The 22,596-nt window shown below is 37.3% G+C and overlaps 1 long non-coding RNA gene across 5 annotated transcripts in view; it reads right to left on the bottom strand.

Annotated features, from left to right (window-relative positions):
- Positions 1 to 22,596, bottom strand: part of LOC114478117 (uncharacterized) — a 137,030-nt gene that overhangs the window by 10,661 nt on the left and 103,773 nt on the right. For all 5 annotated transcript variants that reach the window (XR_003675809.1, XR_003675812.1, XR_003675811.1 and 2 more), the window contains one exon: positions 16,262 to 16,312. This is a non-coding gene — a long non-coding RNA (uncharacterized LOC114478117). The remainder of the gene's footprint in view (positions 1 to 16,261; positions 16,313 to 22,596) is intronic.

Here is a 22,596-nt window from a genome sequence, read left to right on the forward strand (position 1 = left end):
CATCCTTGTGTGGGTTCTCTCTGGGTTTTCCAGTTACAACATTTATGTTGGCTTTATTGGATTTGTCGAAACTGCCAGAAGGAGAAAATTAGACTGTAAAAGGTCTTTTGTCCCTATGTGACCGACAAACTCCCAACAGACAAAATCCTAACCCCTGATGGGAAATCCCTATTTTAAATTTAACCTAACCCAAACTCTAACTATAGCCTTAATATCTAATCCTAACTGTGATTAAAAAAAAATTTTAAAAAATGTGTTTTTTGACATCATTTTATGTTAAAACGTGAGATTGCAATTTGTCAACAGACTAGCATCCTGTACAGGGTGTACAGTTGTGCACCGGCTGTGTGCACCATGCACCCCTCTGTGTGTAGAGGGCAGCTCTGTGCTGTGCTCTCTGTGTGTTGCACTGAGTGCAGTGTAGGGTGTCGGGGTAGGGATGTGTGCTCTGTGGGCGTCTTTCTGATTTGGCCTAGGCTTGCTGCACAACTTGGGGACCAGTGCCTGCCCGGAGAACAGTTGTGTCTGTAATGTTGACTCAGGCAAAGAGGCTGCACCGTGAGCTCCTACTCATGGGCTACTGCAGCCGTTTTGCGTAAAGCTGACAGTTAATCGGCCTGCCTGCCTGTCAAACGTAAGACTGAATCTTGTTACTGTATGTGTTGAACTTAACAAAACCATTTGAGAAATGTCATTTTGAATCTGTGAACATCAGCTAATAGGGGAAGCTTTGGTTTGACTCTCCAGTATGTTGTACATTTTAGGACATCCTCAGGTCTCAGAGTGAGGTATCAGGTATAAGGAAAATTTATCAGACCAAACAAACTCATGTCTCAGCAAAACCTCCGTCAAATGAAGCACCGTCAAATGACAGGGCCTCAGGCTTCAAAATAAAAGTCGACAGACCTCAACGGCCCCAGTCTGTAAAACACGACATGGCTTTTTGTTTTGAAGGAACCGGAAATAGGGGCCCAAATGTTTACATGTCATTTTTTTGGAACAAAATCAATTTCCACCAACTGTAAACATTTTAAATCATATTCAAATGGTTTTGGGGTTTGATTTTGTTATAGTTACAAGTGCAAAGTGTTTCCTTTCTCTTACAAGCTTGTTTTACTAACTTATTAGCATGTGTGTCAAAGAGTTTCCATGACAACGTAGTAACGATATCCTTTTCAAGAATAGCTTATAATGTTCACATATGTTGTTTATATATGGCATTGATAAGACTGTAAACCCAAGCAGCAGGCAGAAAAAATCTGTGGAATTACATATGTATGAGTTAGAAAAGGTTTCCTTTGGGTTAACAAAATTTGAAAAATAAATAAATAAATCTGCCAAATATCATTACACTTCACATTTTTCCATATTCTTTCATTCTAACATGTCAACTAAAGTCAACAACTCAACAATCTTGACTGTCCTAAATATCTCTCCAGTGCTACGAGTAACATTTTCGATAGTTTCTGAGTGATCTTTGCAATGTGTTTCTCCATACATGTGACGAAGGGTTCATTGCCAGGAGCGAACAGCTGCACAGACTGTAAATCACACCATACACGTATCATAAGATTAGAGTTTGTGAAACCATCAGCTGAAAAGCAGTGCTCTGAGCACAGTGATGTGAGAGTTTTTAGAACATCATGTGCGGGGCCTTTTTTTTTTTCTCTATGTAACCTGATCTAAGTCGCAAGCATGCAGCTCGGAGATGAATGTGAGTCATCGCTGTCAGTTTTTGATTATATATTGCTTTTTTGTCCTATGCTGTAATTCATTCCATAAGCTTTAAAAAAAAAAAAAAAAAAAACCATGAATAAACAAATGTGTATCCATCAAGGGTTTGCTTTTCATTTCATCATCCTTTACTGTTGTCTTTGGTGCCTTTTTTGTTTTCTCTCCATCAGATTTTTCTCCTTTTCGTCAAATTAGGCTTCTCTCACTGTTATGTTAGAGGGTGAATGTGCTGACTAGTGTCATGTCTATGATGTCAATTCAGTGCAATGCGTCTCTAGAGAAGAGTAGGGTGGAATTCTTACTTGATTGACAAGTGGCGAGTCAGACAACTGCGTGCTGAACGTCTGCTTGGAGAAGAAAGCAGAGAGGTGGCATTGTGATTGATTGAGTGCTCCTACTGAGCAATTAGAGTGAGATTAATTTATTAGTTGTCACTTCATTGGACTGTCATTAGCCAACACAGACTTAAATGACAGCTAATTGATATAATTGTTCTAAAGATGGCAGAACTCATGTGGTATAACAGAACACAGTCGGGGTTTTTTTTTTCCCGTGTGCTGACAATGAACTAAATAATTGACAAACTGTTGGAAATCAGAAGAAACAACAACATGAGAAAAAAAAGAGGAATACAAAAAATGAGCTTTAAAATGATGATTTTTGTTTTAAATTACATGTTTTTCTTTAAATTGAAATAGTTGAAGAGAAGTTTATTCACAAGGTCACTACCTCCCTGCCTGCATGCACACTTGAGTAGAGTGCGTGTGGGCTAGAAGGCGCTGAGGTCATAGAAACTTAACCACTCGAGTGTTTAGGCCTGTGAGTTAGCCTGGACATGCCTTCACTCTAAAAGGAATGCTCTTCTTTTGCTCGCACGCACACACACACATATACAACTATCTGATGCAGTAACTTCTATAGCCTATATGATTTGCACATCATTAACGATCACAGAATTACAGTTAGAATAACAGTAATACTACAACCTACAACTTTAAATAGTTAAAGGGTAACTGTAATCAATTTGATTTGCAAGCTCTATCAAAAGATATAATGTTAGAGGTTTAGTCAGGTAACTTTCTTTAAGTGTGCGTTTACACTGAAAAATCCTACAGTGGTTAAAACGCTGTAGGATTTGTGAGTCTAACTGGGATCAAGCAGGCAAATTCTAGAGCGACTGTTTTTGCCGTTTACAATCAAAGTCTAGAGCGATTCAGGTGCTCTGTGAACGCAAACGCTCTCAACTCGGACTAAACACAGGAAGCGTTGAAGATTGCACAGAATGCACGGCACTGTGGGTGGGCAGGATACCGGCTGCGACGCAAACAAAACAATGGATCAGAAATTTGTTGCTGATCCATTGTTGAATTTTCAGAAAGAACAGGTGGAGAAGGCGGAATTTCCTGTGCACTCTCACACGCTCGCTTTGACCAAAAGATCAGGGCCTCTTCTTCTCATTCTTGTTTGTTTGCCCATAGAAGTCTCTACTTCAGTAATGGCAGAAAAAAAACTGTAGCAGTTAATGTCATGTAGCAATTTTGTTGATCTATGTTTCTACATAAATTATAGTCTAAAGAGTTCGCCATACAATTTATTCTATAAGTGACACCATACCTGTACTAGTCATGTCTACACATCAATTGTGTCTTAGATATTTTAAATAAACAAAACAGGTGCAAAATCGTTTTAAAAACATCTTCAAAGTAGATTTTGGAACAATTTTATTCTTTGAGGCTAAATGAAAGGGAAGCAGCCATTTCAGGCCAGATGTTACTATAGCCACATACATTCTTCTAATCATCTCATTCTAGTGATTCTGTAGAGAAAAAAATATGACCAGAGATCTATGGGATGGCAGATGGTTATCACCCAATTATCACTTAAATGTTCTACACTTTTTTGATAGAGCTTGCAATTAAAGTTTACTACAAACCCTGAAAAAACAGAAGAAATAATGTTTGTGAACTAGTGAGCGTTACTAGAGATCTCTAAGTACCATAAATGCAGCTCTGAACAGAATGATTGGGATACAAAAAATAAATATGAAAAAAGATAAACAGACTAAGATTAAGTGGCACTTAAACTGTCAACTCTGTAGTCATTGAAAGATCTGTTCTACCTCTTAAAGGGGGGGTATCATGTAAAAATCACTTTTTCAGGGTTTCTATCAGGTTAGTGTGTCATTCCCTCCTGAAAAACATACCTCCAGTGTTGCTCAGATTGATTCACATATTTTTGAGTCATCTTTAAATCTCCTGCCAGCAGCCATTTTCTTGCTGTTTTGCTCGAGGGGATGAGGCTCCGCCTTGGGGACGAGGCCCCTCCCCTTCCTAAGTTATTTTCCTTAGTTCTGCCCACAACACCCGCCTCCACAGATTTAGCTTTTAATTTACTTATTTTAAATACTTTTCTAAGAAATCCCTGGCTTATGTGGTCTGTACTCATGTATACATACTTTAAAAAAAATTTAAAAAAAACTTGATGTGCCTGAAAAAAACATGATACCTCACCTTTAAACCAATATGATAATTAGACAGTATGTACTATTTCTAAGAAAAAATAACTACAATTGTCTTAAAAAGATGCTTAATGGTGTCAAGTTCTGATGAACAGACATGTCACACAGAGTTGTTGACCAATAACAACAGTATCCCACTAACCCACATATTTACCTATTGCTTAGTAAGTGATTATCACTGATTGTTGCCATGGTAACAACCACTGCTGACTCAGTTGAGTTTGAACACGTCGCTCATTCTTGGTTCTGATCCATTGCTGTTGTGCTTTTCAGAGCTCTCTGAAGTCAAAGGCTATAGCAAGTGGTTTCTATTTAGTCATAAAACATAACTACTGTAGATAGTCCATTCAAGTATTGATGATTGTCTCATAAATGCAAAAGATTTCATGCAGTGCCTTTCTTGGGAAAAAAAATGGTGGTTGTAATGTGTAAAGCACTGTTGGGAGCACTTGTATTTACTTGAATAATTATTAAAGGACTTCTGAACCTGTATCCTGTAGATACACCCTGTATCCGTTTGTTTAATACTGTACGTTTTCCACCCATCAGCTGGAAAAAATTACATTGCTGTAAAGTTGGACATAGCTGTATCCAAGTGAACAGGAAATGGATTATTTCTCCATGAGTAGGGCTCGGCCCAGTTAGGGAAGTGGGTAACCACATGAAACTAGTGTGATCCACAGTGTGTAAACACGGGGATTTGCACAGGTGAGAGACGATGGGCTGCTGGAATGAATGCTGCAGTCTTGTTTGGCTCTCACAGGGAATAAGGTCATTTGGGAAAGTCATGAATTCATTCAATTCATTAATCCCAGACTTAGGATTTGTCGAGGTTTTAAATTCCATTTGACAGCAAATATTTAAGTTAAACAGTGTTGCTTCAAGGTCAGAATATTGTACCACCTGATTCAACAATGAGAAATCTGTTTAATTTAATTATACTAGTTTCAACTGCACAATTTTGTCACGTGGTAATGAAATGTAGCAAAAATATTATCTTGAAATCGATTAACTTTGATAGAATTTTATGTGTAAGTCCTGTTCAACAGTCTGCTCAGCTTTATTATTAGATAGCCAAAGATGGTAGAGTTCAGTAGCTCAAATATCTTTCCATTTCAAAAAGTGATTGGATCTAAAATATAACAGGACAGGGTGCTGTTTATGTAGACATTTCTGACTCATAACCAGATGTTTCAGTTCCTTCATTTTAAAAGACGAATCAGGCAATTTAGACTGAAAAGGAACTTATTCGCTGCCTTTAAAGGAAAGTCTTTTTTTAACAAGTTAAAACTGTAATACAATAAGTTTGTTTCAGTGGAAAAAGTTAATTCTTTACAAAAGTGGTTCATGTTATCATCCATCCATCCAAAATTGCAATGTATTGATTATAGACTGCTGTTTTAGATGAGAATAAAAGAAATGGGAGTTTTCACAAAAGTATTCACAATAAACAATAAAAAACTATTGAATTAATGTAATGATGTACTATAACGTGTAGGTAACACCCTGACACCTTTAAAATGTTTCAAACAAATATTCATCTTCTTCATGCTAAATGCTATAAAAAAAACATTCAAGCTATACACCACACAAATCGGGGAAAAAAGGGCCCCCATAAAATGGGCCAAGACCTGGTTCTTGGGAACCCCTGCTGCTTTTCCATATAATGATGGGAACCTTTAGTGTGCATGGGGTTGGCCTGATGGCAGGATAAGCCAACACATCACTTCACGGCTCTACTGGTTATTTGTAACAGACGTTTTTGGCGAGTCGTACATGGGCCTCTGCCAAGCAAAGTGCTCTGACCCAAGAGACATGGGTGACCAAGGTGCTACAGCCTTGTTATGACATTGTGGTAATGAGCAGCACTGTTCTAAGGCTTTAGGATGGACAAGTCCCTGTCCAGAGATAACTTAACCATCAACATCATAAGCTTTAACACAAAATGCACCTAATATAGTTGGATGATAGTTTCCTTTGAGTTGTGTTATAATGAAACATAGCAATTTTCTGAAATATGTATGGACACTTGTTTCATACAATGTGTTTCAATTTGTGTTCGTTTTCAACTCATTAACTGCCTGGACATTGAGACTACATGATGCCATAACTGTAAGTTCAGTTGTATTTGCCATATTTAGGAATTTTGGCAGCAAATTTGAATATTTAGTTTTATTAGTTAGTTTGTTTTAGTCAAAATGTAATCATCAGGATTAGTTTTGTTACATATTCTAGTTTTAGTCAACTGATTTGGATTATAGTTGACTAAATTTCTTACAGATATCAACTAAAATATACAGCATACGAGTTTATACATTATTTTTAAAGATTTAATTACCATTCATCAACCTGATATGGGATGGTATTAATCTTTGTAAATATTTACAGATAGATTTAATGTGATCAATACCATAAGACCCCGTTCGCTGTCTTACATCAACAAACACCATCAGCTCACTTCCTATTGGATCGTTTACTGGCTTGTACCAATTTCCACACAACAACAGTAGTTTTGAATGGATACTTAATTCCGATTGGTTTTTGTCCATTGTGAACATTATAGTGTAGTTTTTTTTTAGTTGAAGAAAATTTCAACATACTTCTTCCCCCAGTTAGTCATAGTTTATTGTCACTTCAAAAATGTAGTCAACGAAAACTATGACAATTTTTTGGACAAAAAAGTAAACACTGGTAAATACAGTGTCCAAATTCCTTCATTTATCCTAATTAAAGTGTTTTATGCAAGTCATGGTCATGAGGTTTCCTGTGTAACAGAGGACACAGGATAAGGCAAAGCTTGGAATCGGCTCTTGATAAACTAATATACATGATTTTGGGTTATGGTGAAAATCTACATGTACATGGTAGAGACTGTGAGGCAACATCACATTTACAAAGAGGCTTTTTTAATTCAACTTTTTTATTATCTTGCATAAAAAAAACTTCCAATCTAACCAACCTCAAGTTGATTCACTTCTTTTTATAAGGTCATCTTCACTTGTTTACAAGCTCTCCTTCCATTTTTCCCCTCTCTACAGTCATTGATGCATCAGTCATAATTGCGCTCCATCCATCATTTATACAGCCATCCATCCACCTTAGTCATCCATCTTTAATGACAGTTGTCAGCGCTGCTATGATCTTAGGTGAATGCCCTCAGATGTTAGGACTAAACTGTTCTTCAACTATTTACCCTTTTGTTTATTAGACCTTCTCTCAGACATCCGCATACATCATTTCTATTTTTTACCCTTTTTAAAAATGAAAAAAAAAAACAAGTTTCATTCATTTCTACAAAACTTTGGTGCTATTCGTCTTCGTTGTCTCTTTAATCTTGTTCTTTTTCACTCTCAATTATTTTTTTTTAGGTTTGTTTACTATATATCTCGTGCTCTTATTCCTTGCTGGTCAACTTCTGAATCTATTTCTTTTTCCCATCTACAAAGGCAGCATTACTTGACTAGTTTGCGGCTGCCTAGTTCTAAGATCTTTGCTACAAAGGGTTTACTATACACATATTTGTCTCCTTAGACAAAAGGGAACATAGAAATTGCAGACATTGATGTAGAAATAAATGGGCAAGGTAGCACTGTGCACACGTGTGTGTTTAAGGGACATAAAATGTAACACTGACATCCATTTCATGCTTAAATATTTTCTTTATGCAGCAATCTCCGCTCACACCCATGTGTCCGACTGAGCAGCTGCCGTTACTTTTTTAAAGTGTAACATTTCATAGACCTTGAGTAAAAAATGGAGGAGCGGATGAGAGGGAGAAAAGAGAAACACAGCTAAGGTAATAACCTGATTTCGTCTCAGTTGGTTTTGATTTAAGAGAGGAAGAGTGTGTCAAAAAAAAAAACAGCAGGCACTCTGCTGTCTCAGATCCATGACAGATTTCTGAAAAAAAGCCAGAGGTATGGAAACACTCAATAAAAAAAGAGGAGAGTGAACAAAGAGAGATGAAGACAGTGAATCACACCCCATGCCACTAAAGAAAGTAAACTGACAAAGAAGCAGCATTACCATTGAGAAAATAAGCAGATGGAAGGGAGAAAGGGAAGGATGAGAGGAAGGGTATTAACAATGAATACACTCTTAATAGCATTGAGATCAGCCATGCCCACAAGCATGAGTAGAACGCCCTCCTCCCAAGCCGCCCCCGCACCAAGGTTTAACAAGGCTGGCATAATAAAATTCTAATCATGATGTTTTTTTCCTACAAGATTTAAGTCATCTAACAAAAATGATGTTACACTTGACACCAAAATGGAGGAAGAGACCTTAACAGTGAGACAGGCAGAGACAGAGATGGGGGGGGTTATGAGTAAACACAGTCTTGACATCACAAAGTACACATACACAAAGCCAGTTGATTACCCCAGGTGTGTGCATTCACACATGAGCAGCATTTGAATTTTAAACTCCACCAAAAACATGTGTCAGCTCTCACCCATCTGCCTGTCATCCCGCTACGCCCCGACAATAGCATGAAGACAATTACCTTAAGCTGGAAGAAAGTGCCAATTTAGCCCCAATTTCCTGCTTACAGCATTGGACCTTTCTTTCAAATGTGTGTTATTTTAGCATAATAAATGAGGGGTGCAGTTTTTCCCTTGCCAAAAGCATTTCCATATCAATGAGGATGTCCCAATTTTCCAATTTTGAAGCATGTCTCCACTTATAACATTAGACTTTTCAATACAACTGTATATTCAATTCTGCTTCTTAGAATAACAGGCTATTTTACATTTTTGCACTCGGTTAGTTTTTTAAAAAAAAGTGGTTTTCCAACACTTCAATTTTAATAATGAACCTCATGTCAATAAATTGCCTTACTACACCTTGCATTAATGTTTTGAGCAATAGGATGTTGACACAGCAATGCAATTTTGGAAATAAGATAATTGTACACATATTGAGGGACCCAAATTCTTTCCTAATCCTGTTGGTTTAAAGTTTAGTGTAGTCAAAAGTAGCCACATTATAACATTAAACCAAAGGTTTAGTTTAGGGGCCAAATACAGACCGGTTTAATCTCAAGTAGTGGGCCACAGAATTTAGCTTAAAAACTATTTTAACATTCATGTGCCTTAGTTTGCACTTCCACTTATAAAAAATATATATATATAAAATATGTAAGGCATCTCTAATATTGGAACAATAAGTAAAATATATGAGTCCCAGAAGGGTCTTCACTTTAAATGTCCTTCATTTTGTGACCAATTTCTGTTAAAGTTAGTAGAGGTGTCCCGATATATTGATATTGGATATCGTTCCAATATCAGCCAGAAAACAAATATCAGATTTTATCGGACTGCATCTAAAATCACCGATATAAGCTTTCCATTAAAATTTTCCACTATGTGGTTCACACTGCAACAAAGTAACCTACTGTTGCTGACTATTGTTCTCTGTTTGAGTAACATCACTTGATCAAGCCTTTTCTAACATTCCACACTACAAAATAAGTAATAAAAGTATGTATAATTCGTGCTGATATCGCATCGGATCATTATCGGTATCGGCCGATAAGCAAGACTGCAATATCGGTATCATATCGGAAGTGAAAAGTTGTATCGGGACATCCCTAAAATGTGGGGAAATGTGGAATAATTTGAAAAAAATTGTTGAGTTCTTTCAGCAATTTGTGATCAAAAATGACTGACATCATGTGAAGCACAGGGAAATAGTAAGCTCCTGCAATTATTGTGGCGTTTCAATAACTTTGGAGGGACTAAGGTACTGAATTAGTTGGTAATTTACATGAATTCATGTTTTTTTTTCAGTTTGACTTTCTCCTGCCGGGCTGAATTGGATGCTTCAAAGGGCTGGATATGGACACCTGGGAATTAAGTTGGACATGTGCATTAAACAAATGCATTAGACAAATGCTTGTTTTGGATTAGCTTTCCGCATCTGAATATTTTTCAGAGTTGAATGCAGCTCTGCCAGACTAAAATCAGGTGGGTGACTGAGACTGCTTAGAATTGTCAACCTCCACCACCCAGAAACTGTCAGCAATTAGTTTGTTTGGAAACACTTTCATGTTAAATAATTAAATCTGGTCCATGTTGAGTGCTCCCCGTGCACTCCATGCTCCCTTCTTCTTCTTTCTCATTGCTTGTGTCAGCAGATTGTCAGTAAATGCTGTGGTGCCCATTTTGTTGGCAGAAATCCATGCCAAGCCAAACCATCCAAACCATGACTAAATTACCACAGATGTGGTTTGTGGGACATCAGAGGTTCCTTTATTTCCACACTTTTTCTCCATTACATTTATCAAGGTCAATTGCTTCTTTTGAGGCTTACGAATGTAGCGCATTTCATGGTAAATCCTGTAAGAATACGGCGATGGGGTCTCTGCTTTTTGAAAAGAAGACGTGTGAGGTTATAATATGCAGAGCTTTGTTGATAAGCTGTACTCTCAGACAGTGGTTTTCATCATACAAATTATATTTCTGCTGTCCCAGAAACACACTGTATTCAAAATATCTCCTTACTCTACGACTTTCCAACAACCACTCCTCTATTTTGAACCAAACAAAACAAAACTAATAGCAAAAAGCTGAGATGCCAAGTAACACATTTTTGTATTTGTACTTTACCATACAGTAGTAAAAACAGCAAAATATACTGTAGCAGTGTTTCACTTACACAAATATCTGAACCTTTCACTTATTAAAAAAACACGGAGCGGAAAGAGGAAAGTAAACCACTGAAGAAGTTGCGTTGCCAGGTTGGGTTTACAGTGTGGGAAGGAGGTTTGAGTGACACATTGGTGCATTTTTGACAGGCAACGCTTCAAATACCGACACATTGGGAAATGGAAAAAATAAATACAGTAAGTAGAAAACAGAGAAGAAGTATACTGCTCACTCGTGACTAAAGAGTTGATTTAGCCAACACTGTAAGTCAATTTAAAGGGTTTGGAATGCTAAATGAGTGCTCTGTATTATTAGCTTTATTAGCACAGGCTACATTCCCATGATAACATCACTGACCTCTATGTAGAAAATACTACACATTAAATGCAGATGAGCCACTGTGTAAATTATATTTTATTGGCTCATCTGCCCGAAAACATCAGTTGGTGTAGTTTAGTTCAGTTTAGTTTAGTTTAGGGGAAATCTGTGCAGAAAATACATGTGTTTTGTATGTGAAAGACTGTATGAAAACACTTTCAACTCTAGGCATTTAAAGACTGTCTTTGTTGTATTTTGACGTAAAATGTGGCATTATAGTGGGCTAACCATAATCTAAAAAATGGATAATAAAAGTTAGATGCAGCAACTTACCGACTTTTAACACGTTATTAAAGCTTTATTTAATCCAATAAAATCATAGTGTATGCCTCATAGATCAATTAATTGAACTTCATTTACTCCAAAAAGAAAGAAAAAACATCCAAATTAACGCTTGAAAATTGGAGTCTCGTAAACAGATGCATATAAACGTTTTTGTAATTCATTCTGATATATCACAAGGAATACTCCTTGTCTGGCAAACAATACAAGAAATCATGGTAAGAATAAAGTAAAAACACATCTATGCATCCTTTAATGGAACTCCACATCCCACAATGCAATGTGCGAACATTTCAACAAACGGATTGATTAGGATGGAGATAATAACATACTTTCCACCAGTCATTTCAATCTTTTTCCTTTAATTTTGGAGTAAACATTAATCAGTTATTTGATCTATGAGAACTACACTATGGTTTTGTCTAATAACTAAATTATCAGGGCAGCTGAAGCAAATTTTTCCACATATACTTTCTTTTTTTAAACTTTTACAAGTACTTTTAACACACGTACTTGTACTTAAGTAAATGCTGTGTGTACTTTTGCCTCCTCTGGCTAAATGTCCTCAATTTTCTCTTCAAACATTTGCAGTAAATGCACTGTTTTCCATACGTCACTTTTAATTCTTCGCATAAACATCCTCAATCAGCCAAAGGCTGTAGATGAAAAGTTCTAATGAAAGACACAGTTGTGTCCTTTATTCTATAAACTTACTCAAGTTTCATATGCAGAGCCTCACAGATGAAAATACAGCTTTTCAGTCTGATGTGCTGTGAGGTGCATATAAAACTTAGCTGCAAATCTCTGTCTATCATAAAAAAAAGAACACAGCAGACGAGTTTAAAGCAGATGGTACAGATGCTGCTGTTATGTCGGTGATCTAACTCATTCCATCTCAATGTCTATGCACATGATCATAAACACTGACATGTATATTTCTCTCTTGCATGAGGCATCTGTTGAGTTTTCAGTTTTATTCATAAGAAAACGACTGATTAGATTTGAAACTCAGCCTCTGAAAAAGACTTGTTTGAAGTTGAGCAGTACAGTTTTAGAATTATAGAGACGCTGATCATCAAATGCTACAGTAGTTTTTCTCTGGTTTGGTTTTAATTCTGTGCAAATTGCTACAAATTGCAGAGCAAAATTTTGGCACAGGATGAGAAAATAGTTATTACTCAATCTACTACAAATTAAATCTAAAACAGACCTAATGTTATTTTGAAAAAAAAAGTAGCTCATACAAATGTGGATGGTGGTTAATAGTAAATAGACTTGGTTAATTTAATATATTGCTTTTATCATGACCTAATTAGTCCCTGAAGGCACCACATTTACTTTTTCACACTCAAGTTTGCACATCAATGGTAACAGAACTGTCATACAAAGCACTAATCTTCCACTGAACCTTCCATTCAACAATTTACTTAAAACTCCAGAGGTGTGTGATAGACAGAGCATCCCTTTTCCCTAACTGCTACTTGGTAGTGCAGCATCAAGAAAAGAAAAGGGAAGAAGGTAGCATAAGTTTAAAAAGGAGCAGTGTTTTAATTTTGGGTTATACAAATTATTGAGTTGGAAAAACTCAAAAGCTACAGTCTATGGGCTGGGGGAGCAGCCGCCACCGCCGCTGGAGGCCTGGTGCTCGGCCCTCCTTGCCGCGTCGGTGGTGTTCCCCTACTCCCTGGCCTCACCGCAGTCATCGGCCCCCTTTGCCGGAGTGGAGGGGCGACCCAGTGCATGACAGGTTGCCCGTCCCCTCCGACCCCCGCGGCAAGGCGACGGGGAGAAGAGTGCGGCGGTGGCGGCTGCTCCTCCAGCCCATAGACTGCAGGCGCGGCGCGAGCCCAGCCCTGAGAGCCAATCCTTATGGATCTGACTTGCCGACTTCCCTCACTAAAGAATCCACGTTTAACTGAACTATCAGGGAGATTAGTGCACCATTAATCCAACACAAAACTACCATATTGTGCTCTTTTGGCTGTAAACAGAGGCTAACTCGTTTCTGTCATGTTCTGTTAGTTAAGTTCAGTTGTTCTGTGTCTTTGTGTATTTTGAGTCTGTATTTTGAGTCTCCCTGGCAGTTTCAGCTGCCCACAGCAATGGCGCTGGGTCAGTAAATGCCCGTATGTTATGAAGTCACGTGGGAACTATATATATCCGAGCCTGTGGTCACGTGACTGCCGTAAAGTGAAACGCTCTCAAGGCATTCACCAGGTCACATGACCTGGTGAAAGACGATCCGTCTCTCCAAACTTACACAGTCGGTATTTCAAGAGGGAAGCCCCGCTCTGAGCATTGATACTGTCAAGTGCTGTATATTGGCCTGAGGAATAATTTAAAATAACTCATATAGGTCAACTCTGTAGGTCAAAAAGTCCAGGGTGTGACTTTAAGTTGACTCGCCTTCATTTTAAGCTTGACTAATGCAAAACAATTTATCTATTAAGTCTATATCAATTAAATCAATTTGTTTAATCTAAAATATTAACTTAATTTCAAAGAATTTAACTCATTTAGGCGTTACCAGTTGAAACAATTCAATATGCTTGGACCAACTATAATGTGGAATTCACTAACAATATTATTTTACAAATGTTTGGGGGTAATTAAATGTATGACTTTATTCTTTTTCACATCTGATCTCATTAATATACTGAAGCAGAGAACGGGTTAAATGTGCTGTATTGTAGGATGTTCTCAAAGTATCTGGTTGAAGAAGTGCAACAGCTGTGCTTTACAGTGTGAGAAAAGATGTGTATTGTGAATTCATTTCAAGCAACTGTTTGAATGTGTATATTTTGAGTGACATGAATAACTTTTGGTTTCCAAGTTAAAAAATAAAGACACAAGGAGAAAAAATACATTGACTATGTTTGCATCTTTTGGGATGAACATGGGTTTGGGATGTATATCTAAGTGAAACGGATAACGTTTATTTTGAATGGACCTTCCACTAATTCAGTCATATTTTATCAGTAGTCGTTTTTAACAGAGAAGCAGATGCTTAAGCTAGGTGTCAGCAAACCTTACCTAACTATCTGTAAAAGTTTAAAAGCTGATGAAAATTGGTCAAAAACTAAAACCAAAATTTTTCCCTATCCTACCTATCCTATCTGCATTTGTTTACCATTGTTTATAACTACATCAGTGATTTTATTGTTGCAGAAAAGGACAATAAAACCCCCTCTCTTCTTCTTCTTCTTCATCTATTTATCATGTTTTCCTAAGTCTGCTCATATTTCTTATTTAGTATGTTTTCCCTGACTTTTTAAGAGCTCACATTCTGTTTTAATGTCTACATCTTTCAAACCATATATTTTATTTAATGGAGTAAAAAAAAAAAAGAAAATGTTAAAAACCATTAAGGGCTCATTTTTTAATCAGACAGATCAACAGTTTTTTTTTTTTTTCTTTTTTAAAGAAGGAAAGCCAAGCCATTAAAATGATTAGACAGAAAACCAAGAATGATGGCATGTGCCCTCAAATGGCTCTGAATATGATTCATTAGGGTTAGAATGAAAGTACTTTGAAAACCCTGCTTTGTGCACACACACACACATATATATATATATATATATATATATATATATATATATATATACATGTATATACAGTATATATATATATACAGTATATATATGGCAATATCCACATACATTTTATAGAGATAATCTATTCAAAGAAAAGGGTTTCAAGCTCATCAAAACTGGAGTTCTTATTGACTGTGTATGTGTGCTACACTGGCCATACCATCAACAATATTCTTTCACCATTCGGGGTGAGTATTGGCAAGGATGTATCACGATACTTGGGTTACAATACAACATTATCACAATATTGTAATATCAAGATATATTGCGATATTCTACCCAGTTAATATCAAAATTCAACGTAGAGATAAAAAATCCAGTAGCTGTATATGTTCATCAGAAGATATTGATCATTCAGAGGACAAATTGAGGCAAAACAATTTGCTTCAAAACATCCTATTTATTATTTATTATTATTGTTTTTGCACATTTTCACAGAAAAAAAAGAAAATGCAGTGTTACACACTGCCATCTTAAAATTGAGTAATTACTGATTAAATATCACAAAAAAAAATTAAATCATTAAAACACAAATAAATATATTTTTAAAAAATTCAAATCGACACCCAAAAAATCGCGATATATTGTGAAATTGATTTGATTTGATTTTTCACACCCCTACTACCATCCACCACCACAGTCCATATCTTTATGCTACATTCATATTAAAAAAGTACTTTGTGTACAGCTGCCCCACAAAAAGTGAGTCTTTTAAGAAGCAGCATTGCAAAGTCTTTTCCTCATTTCATATCATAGAGCAATGGTATTTTTCTTGCACCTACTACCTTTATCAAGGGCTCTTACAATGACTCAAATTAAAATTTCCATTAATCCAACAGTGTAATCCCCTATTGCATGGAAAAGTCTTTTCAGGTCTTTTCAGCCTGAGTATGGATTAGAGAACACTGAGACCCTGTGTTGGTGGTCACTGGTGTATAACACCTCATAAAGATAAAGTGTGTGTGTGTCCGTGTGTGTTCGTGCATGTGTGTTTGTTCATCCTGCTGTGCTGGTGGCCAAACTTGGAGTGCAGAGAAAGCTTGGTGTGAGTGGGCGGAGCAGGGTGCTTTACTCGTGGATAATATGCTTCTGTTACTCTTTGTGGTTACCTGCTGAAGAGGAAAATCTCTGTGAGGTGGTCTTCTCACAATGAAGGATGCCTGCAACAGAGGAAACAGTGAATTATTGGAATAAGCCTCATCGGGCTAATGCTGTTTGATTAGTCAGAGTGCAGAAATAAAAAGCATGAAGGAAAGGTTTGGCTGAATGACATTTGTTTTAAAACAACAGCAAAATTGGGCCAATACTGACTGTTCTTCACCATATTTGTTTGTTTGTTTTTTTTGTTTAAATGAGGATGAATATTTACTTCCTTATAATGATAGTTTTACACCTAACACACTCACAATTATAGACATTAAAAGGTTCCCTGGCATGCTACTCATAGATATAATAAGACCAGTTTGTATTACAAATACATTAGAAATTGAATTAGCAGGGTATTGAAGCATGCCTGCACATTCTGTACCCGCTTATCCTATTAGGTTTAGATTCTAACAAATAACCTTTACATTTGGAAGAAAACAACAATAACTAAAAAGAAAATGCACTCTGTGTGACCATAAAAACATTGTACATGAAGACATTGTTTTGGACAAATGAAGTTCAACCAACAATCAGAGGTGTAAAGAGTATGACATATTCTACTCAAGTAGAAGAACAATAAAACAGCATACAATGCTGTTTTAGCATCGTGCTGATTGGTTGGCTATGATGTGATGCATTTGATTGTTGTCTGGTTATTTCATTTTTTTTGTAGTTTCACAATGTTTGTTGATCGTTTTAGAACAAAAAAAACACAATTTACTCAGTAAAGGTTGGTTGGATAAATGTAATAAATTACTTCTTTTAAAACTGTTTTAAGTACTAGTAAAATGACTGATTTAGAACCCATAAAGTACCCATAAAAGCAACTCAATTACAGTAATGTGAGTACCCTTAAATTCTTCACCTATAGGATTTTTCCAACTAAATGTTGCATGTTTTGGCACAGCATACAATGTTGTTTTTTTGGGGGTTTTTTTGCCTGTACTTCTCTAATATAATTTATGATCGATTGTTAGGATAGACTAGAGATAGTCTTCTAAAACTTAAGGGGTGAATGTTTGAAGGATGGATGGATGTTTTATTTTAGATGTTTACATTTACATGTTTTCCTTAATTAATATAAAACAATCTGGGCAGTAAAGCAAGCGATCATGTCTAGAAATTCAAGTGATGACAATGTAAGGTTTTTATTTTTTTGTTTGGATTGGCCTCACTTAGAGGGAACTTTGTCTCATTTTCAAATGAAACCATTTGAGTAGTAAATGTCTGCCTAGCGCACTAAACCAAACCTCAACATCACTAACCAAATCCTTTCCTCTCAATGCAGAGCAGATTTTCTCCAGTCACACAGTACAAAGCCCGGGCGGACCCCCTCAGTGTGTCAGGTACAGTGCAGAACAAAAATGTCCTAATCTCACTCTTTGCTAGTCATTATTTTACAGGGCAGTCGTCCCAAATACATACGGCCTCTACCCTGCTCAGTCCACACTGCCAAGCTCCAACACTGGGTTTGATGTCCTTCCAACATCCAAAAAGCTATGATTATTTTATTCCTTCTTTTTAAGATACAACATCAATTATTCAACCTTTGCTAGACCAGATTTAATACATTTTCTTTAACAGAAATGGTGGTGGTGTGGTGTGAGAGACAGTGTATACATGTCCTGAACCTGCTGAGAGGGATGATTAAATAGAAACATTCCTTGCAAAGATCAAGTCTAATGCAGTAAATAAGTAATGGATGGCAAAGGTGTGAAAAGGGAAAAAAGAAAATAAGTGTATGAGGAGCAGAATATGACTGCATTTGCATTTTCTGGTGAAAGTTTACTTTATTTGCAAACGAATTGCTTTGATCCTTAAAAGCAACAGTTCCCTGACTGGTTCAGCTCATGTGGTGAAGTGACTTTCCAAGGACAAAGCATAATTATTGCGTAACATCAATATATGAGCGCTACTGCATCCTAAAAGACTGTTTTGAGGGGGGAAAGGGGGTTTATTACAGTATACCAAATGAATTCAACCTAAAAATGTCACATTTAATTCTGAAGATAAATTGAGTCTTGATCTAAATAAACATAACTTAAACCCCTAACCCTATACCAGTACTTACTGTACATATATGTGAACATAAGAACTGCATTGATAAAAGTGTGTTTTTCTTAAAATGTTGTTAGAGGAGTGAAGTAGAGAAAAATAACCTAAATAAATCATAAGGTAAAAATCAAGACTTTTGCCTTTAATTGAAGGGATTTCTAAAAAAAAAAAACAATCAACCAACTTTTTTGGACAAACTTCATCCAAAAAAGTTGTTATTTGTCATAAAAATTTGCTTCAATAAACAAACCTCTCATTAATTCATACCTTTACAAAACTGATCCCTTTATCCTTCAACCTCATTTCTTTCTCGCACACCCTCCAGTCCTCACTCTCGCTACATGCTTCCCTGTGCCTCCCTGCCATTCCTCTCCTCTCCTTACATCCTCATCTCAGCTAATGAGCCCACTTAAATCTGTGCCAAAACACAAACAGCATGAGAAGAAGAAATAGGTACAGAGCTCAGTCTGTTTGTTAAATGATTCATCATGTGAGCTGCTTTCAATAAATAATAAATGCAAATGCTGACTTTTGTCTGCAGACGAGACTTCGGGACATGAATTATGCATTGTTATTCTTGGATCGGGCAATGCAGGGACAGAAACACAGTGTTGGTGTGCATGTGTATATGCATCACTGTGTGTACATGTGGCCGATCCCTGTGCACACTGCGCACAAAGTATCTTAGGCTTACAATCAAGGTATTTATGTGGACACGTCTCACTGTGATTACAACTCTAAAAGCACTGTTGTGCTTTGTGAGGCCTAAACCTTAAGCTGCTTGATGCTCCATTTGACTTTGTGCTAAAACTTTACTCAAAAGATCACAAACCGTAGGATACTGCTCGACTGTTATTAGTACATTATCTAATTCTAATTAAGTCCCTTTAATGGCTGGCTGATAAAGGGGAGGATGTGTGCGTTTGACTTGCTGGATCCTGCGAATGGGGAAGTGTGGGAGGTGGGCCTCCCAGCACATTTGTGTTTATAGTATCTTTTCCATTTGATCTCTCCTCTCTCTTTTTTCCCCCAGTTTTTTTCTACTCTGTAATCATTATAACAACAAAGAAAGCTGCATTCCCACTAGACAGAGGAAAGGTTCCACCAGCAACGCTGTTATATGTGTTTTTTTGGTTCCTTTTTTTTTTTTTTGCATTACTTGTCTGTTGTCACTGCGAAACATGACTGAAGAACTTGATTGAAAATCAGGAAAAGGGGGAATAATTACAAAGAGGAGAAAGGCACTCATCCACCCGCAACAGCAATCATCACTGATCTCTGCTGTCATTTCACTGTGCAGTAAATAATTCATCAAAAGAAACAAAGAGGAAACAAATATGCAAATAAACCCTAAAAAGGCCAGAAACACTAGTCTCCTGCAACAAGGGAAGAATAGTCATGGATTATTATCATGGCAGGTTAGAACTGTGATGAATTTGAATTTCTCTTGTTTCATCTACCTTGACAGTACTGCAGTCACACAGACATGGAAGGGGGGAAAAACCTGGAGGGATTTGAGGGTTGATTGAGGAGGGGAGGGAAGGATTAAGGACACGAGGAATGGGAGGATTGGAAGAGGAGGGGGGGAGCACAGAGGCAGGGAAGAGGGGTAGCAGACATCGGAGGGGGAAGAAGAAAGAGATTTGGGAGGGGATGGGAGGAAAAGAGGGAGGGAAGCTTTTGAGGGAGTATTCGACTATACTGTGAAAGGTAGCCATCAAGGGCTTTGATGAAAAGTGCAGGCCTTCTCTAGCTTAGGAGTGACAGCATATGATTTGGTCAAAGCATGAAGCTTTTTAAAGGTAGACATTCTCACACCCATTCATCTCTTTCAGATTGAATGGAACTTTTGGACGGAGCTCTAGAAAAATTTGGAATGGATTTGACAGATTGACTGAACGTGGTATTATCACAGTGACTGGCACAGAGAGGCTACTTTTACACGTAGATGTCTAGAAAAGAAGAGGAATTATGGGTAATGTTTCTACAAACAGCTCCCCTTCATGCAGAAAGGGGAGTTTTTAAGCAAAATTAAATCAATTGGTTAACTAAACTACTGTAAATGCCTAAAAACCCTATTATGATACTGTATAAATGCCAGGCATCACAATCATGCACTGGATCAAACGTATTTGACTTACTACAACCAAAAACCTAGAGTACTTTAAATTTCAATCTTTCTGACAGCTGACAACTGTTTGCTTTATACATTTGTAAGCACATGACTTCATGAATTCTAGCAACACGGATTCTTTGGGAGAGGTACTCCAAAATTATTAGCAGCTTGGCTAGGTGAGGTGGCAATATGCACTGAGCTTTTTTGAGCCAACACTCGTTAAAACGGTCCCGAGTCAGTAATAACAGGCAACAAGCCTGTCAAATGATACCCATGTCATTTTCACTCACATACATGAATGTGTGATATTAGCAATAGCACGCAATTTAACACCTACACACACTTGCAGACAAACATGCTCATGATACCGCTCTTGCACGGAAAAGCATGCATGTGCACAAAATTGAAAACACATGTGGGGCTCTTGACAAATAATTGTCTGGCTCTCTCTATGCCTTTCTATCACACACACACATAGATAATAGTGTCTAATTTGGGCCCTCATATCTGTAGAGCACTCAAGAGGAATAGACCTCATCAGGAATATACTGGTGACCTACATACTAGGAACATGCAGACAGACACATGCATTATGACTCCATATCCTTTCATAGACAAATGTACTGCAGACGCATGTAAGGCAACATGCTTGTGCTCTCTGGGTGTAGCTGCCCACACGTTTAGATAGCCGCAGACATTGTGGAGTGTATACATGTTTGTATGCTCTATGTGTGTCTGTGTGGGCCGACTGCTTCTCTCTCACACACACACACAAACACACACACAGGCTCACTTTGCATATACTGGCTGAACTTCAATCCTATTTTGATAGATCTTTAATGTTATTCCAAAGCTCTCATGAGAAATAACCTGAGAGGAAATAAAGTGTGTTTGTATTGAAAGAACTGTGCTCATGGTCAATAGCGTATTGTTGATCAAGCTTCATGTACTCATTTTCAATGTAAATCTGCCATATGTACTGTGTTGAAAATATGATGAAACATTAACCTTCACTGGTGGTGCAGTGGTTCTGACTAATCCAGTTTCGTCCAGTGCGTGTGAATATATATTTGGCCCCGTTTGAACTGTTCAAAATTGCCAATGATGATTGTTCTTTGAATTCTTAGATCTTTTTTCCTTTTCCGACCCAATTACCCTGAGAAAATCCACAGCTTCACCAGCATTATTGAAACTATGAAGCAGCCATCTGTGGTAAATCATCAGCAGGAGTGCCAGTGGGATGATAGCGTACCAGATTCCAATGGATCAGAGTTGCCATCTCACCTCATCAAACTTTTTCTGCTTTTCAGCCATCCTTTCAGCACATTTTGGTTGAAAGAACAAACTTTGTGTACGACTTGTCCTGTATTAAGGATGAGATCCAGCATAATAACCCAGAGGTAGAGATGAAGCAGGGCTGGACAACTGTAGTACACTTGGAAGGCCGTGTCTACAATGACGTTTTTAAACTAACTAGTAAGACACAACACTAGATGGCAGCGGGACTTTGAGCGCTAAACTCCCCCCTCTCAAATCTCCCATTTTTAGAAGCCTGCAAACACTTTTGGTGACAATCTAACATAAAAATATAGTTATCCTACAGCCATGACTTAAAAATAAATGCGAACGACTCCACTGGAGACCTAGCTACATTGATACAGCAAACCATGGCTTTGGCTGACATGCTAAGAGACTCCCTTAAAGAGCTATGGGGCCCATAGAAAACCATATGACAGAACAATTATATCATCCAGTCCCTGAAAGAAGAAACTCTCCAGTCTTTAAACACAATAGCAAACATCCAAACCAGACATCTTGCCTGTGCCAGTAAAAGTAAACACTCCTAATTCCTGCCGAGGGTTAATCTTCACATACAAGGATGTAGGAACTTAACTGTATACAGTTTAACCAAACAACTCAATAACATACATTGGTTAATGCCAAAAGATGTATTTGTTGTAATGTAACAATAGTTTTTGGCAATTTGATCTTCAAATAATGTAAAGCAGAGCTAGATGGTGGGTTGCACCTACTGTATTAAAAAATTGCCAAAACGTATCCTCCAATGCCAAGTAACAATTTTTTAAGTATCGTGATGTGACTGTTTTTGGCTGTGTGCTATTCTCC

This window comes from Gouania willdenowi, chromosome 16 (assembly GCF_900634775.1).
Source record: "Gouania willdenowi chromosome 16, fGouWil2.1, whole genome shotgun sequence".
Classification (NCBI taxonomy): domain Eukaryota; kingdom Metazoa; phylum Chordata; class Actinopteri; order Blenniiformes; family Gobiesocidae; genus Gouania; species Gouania willdenowi.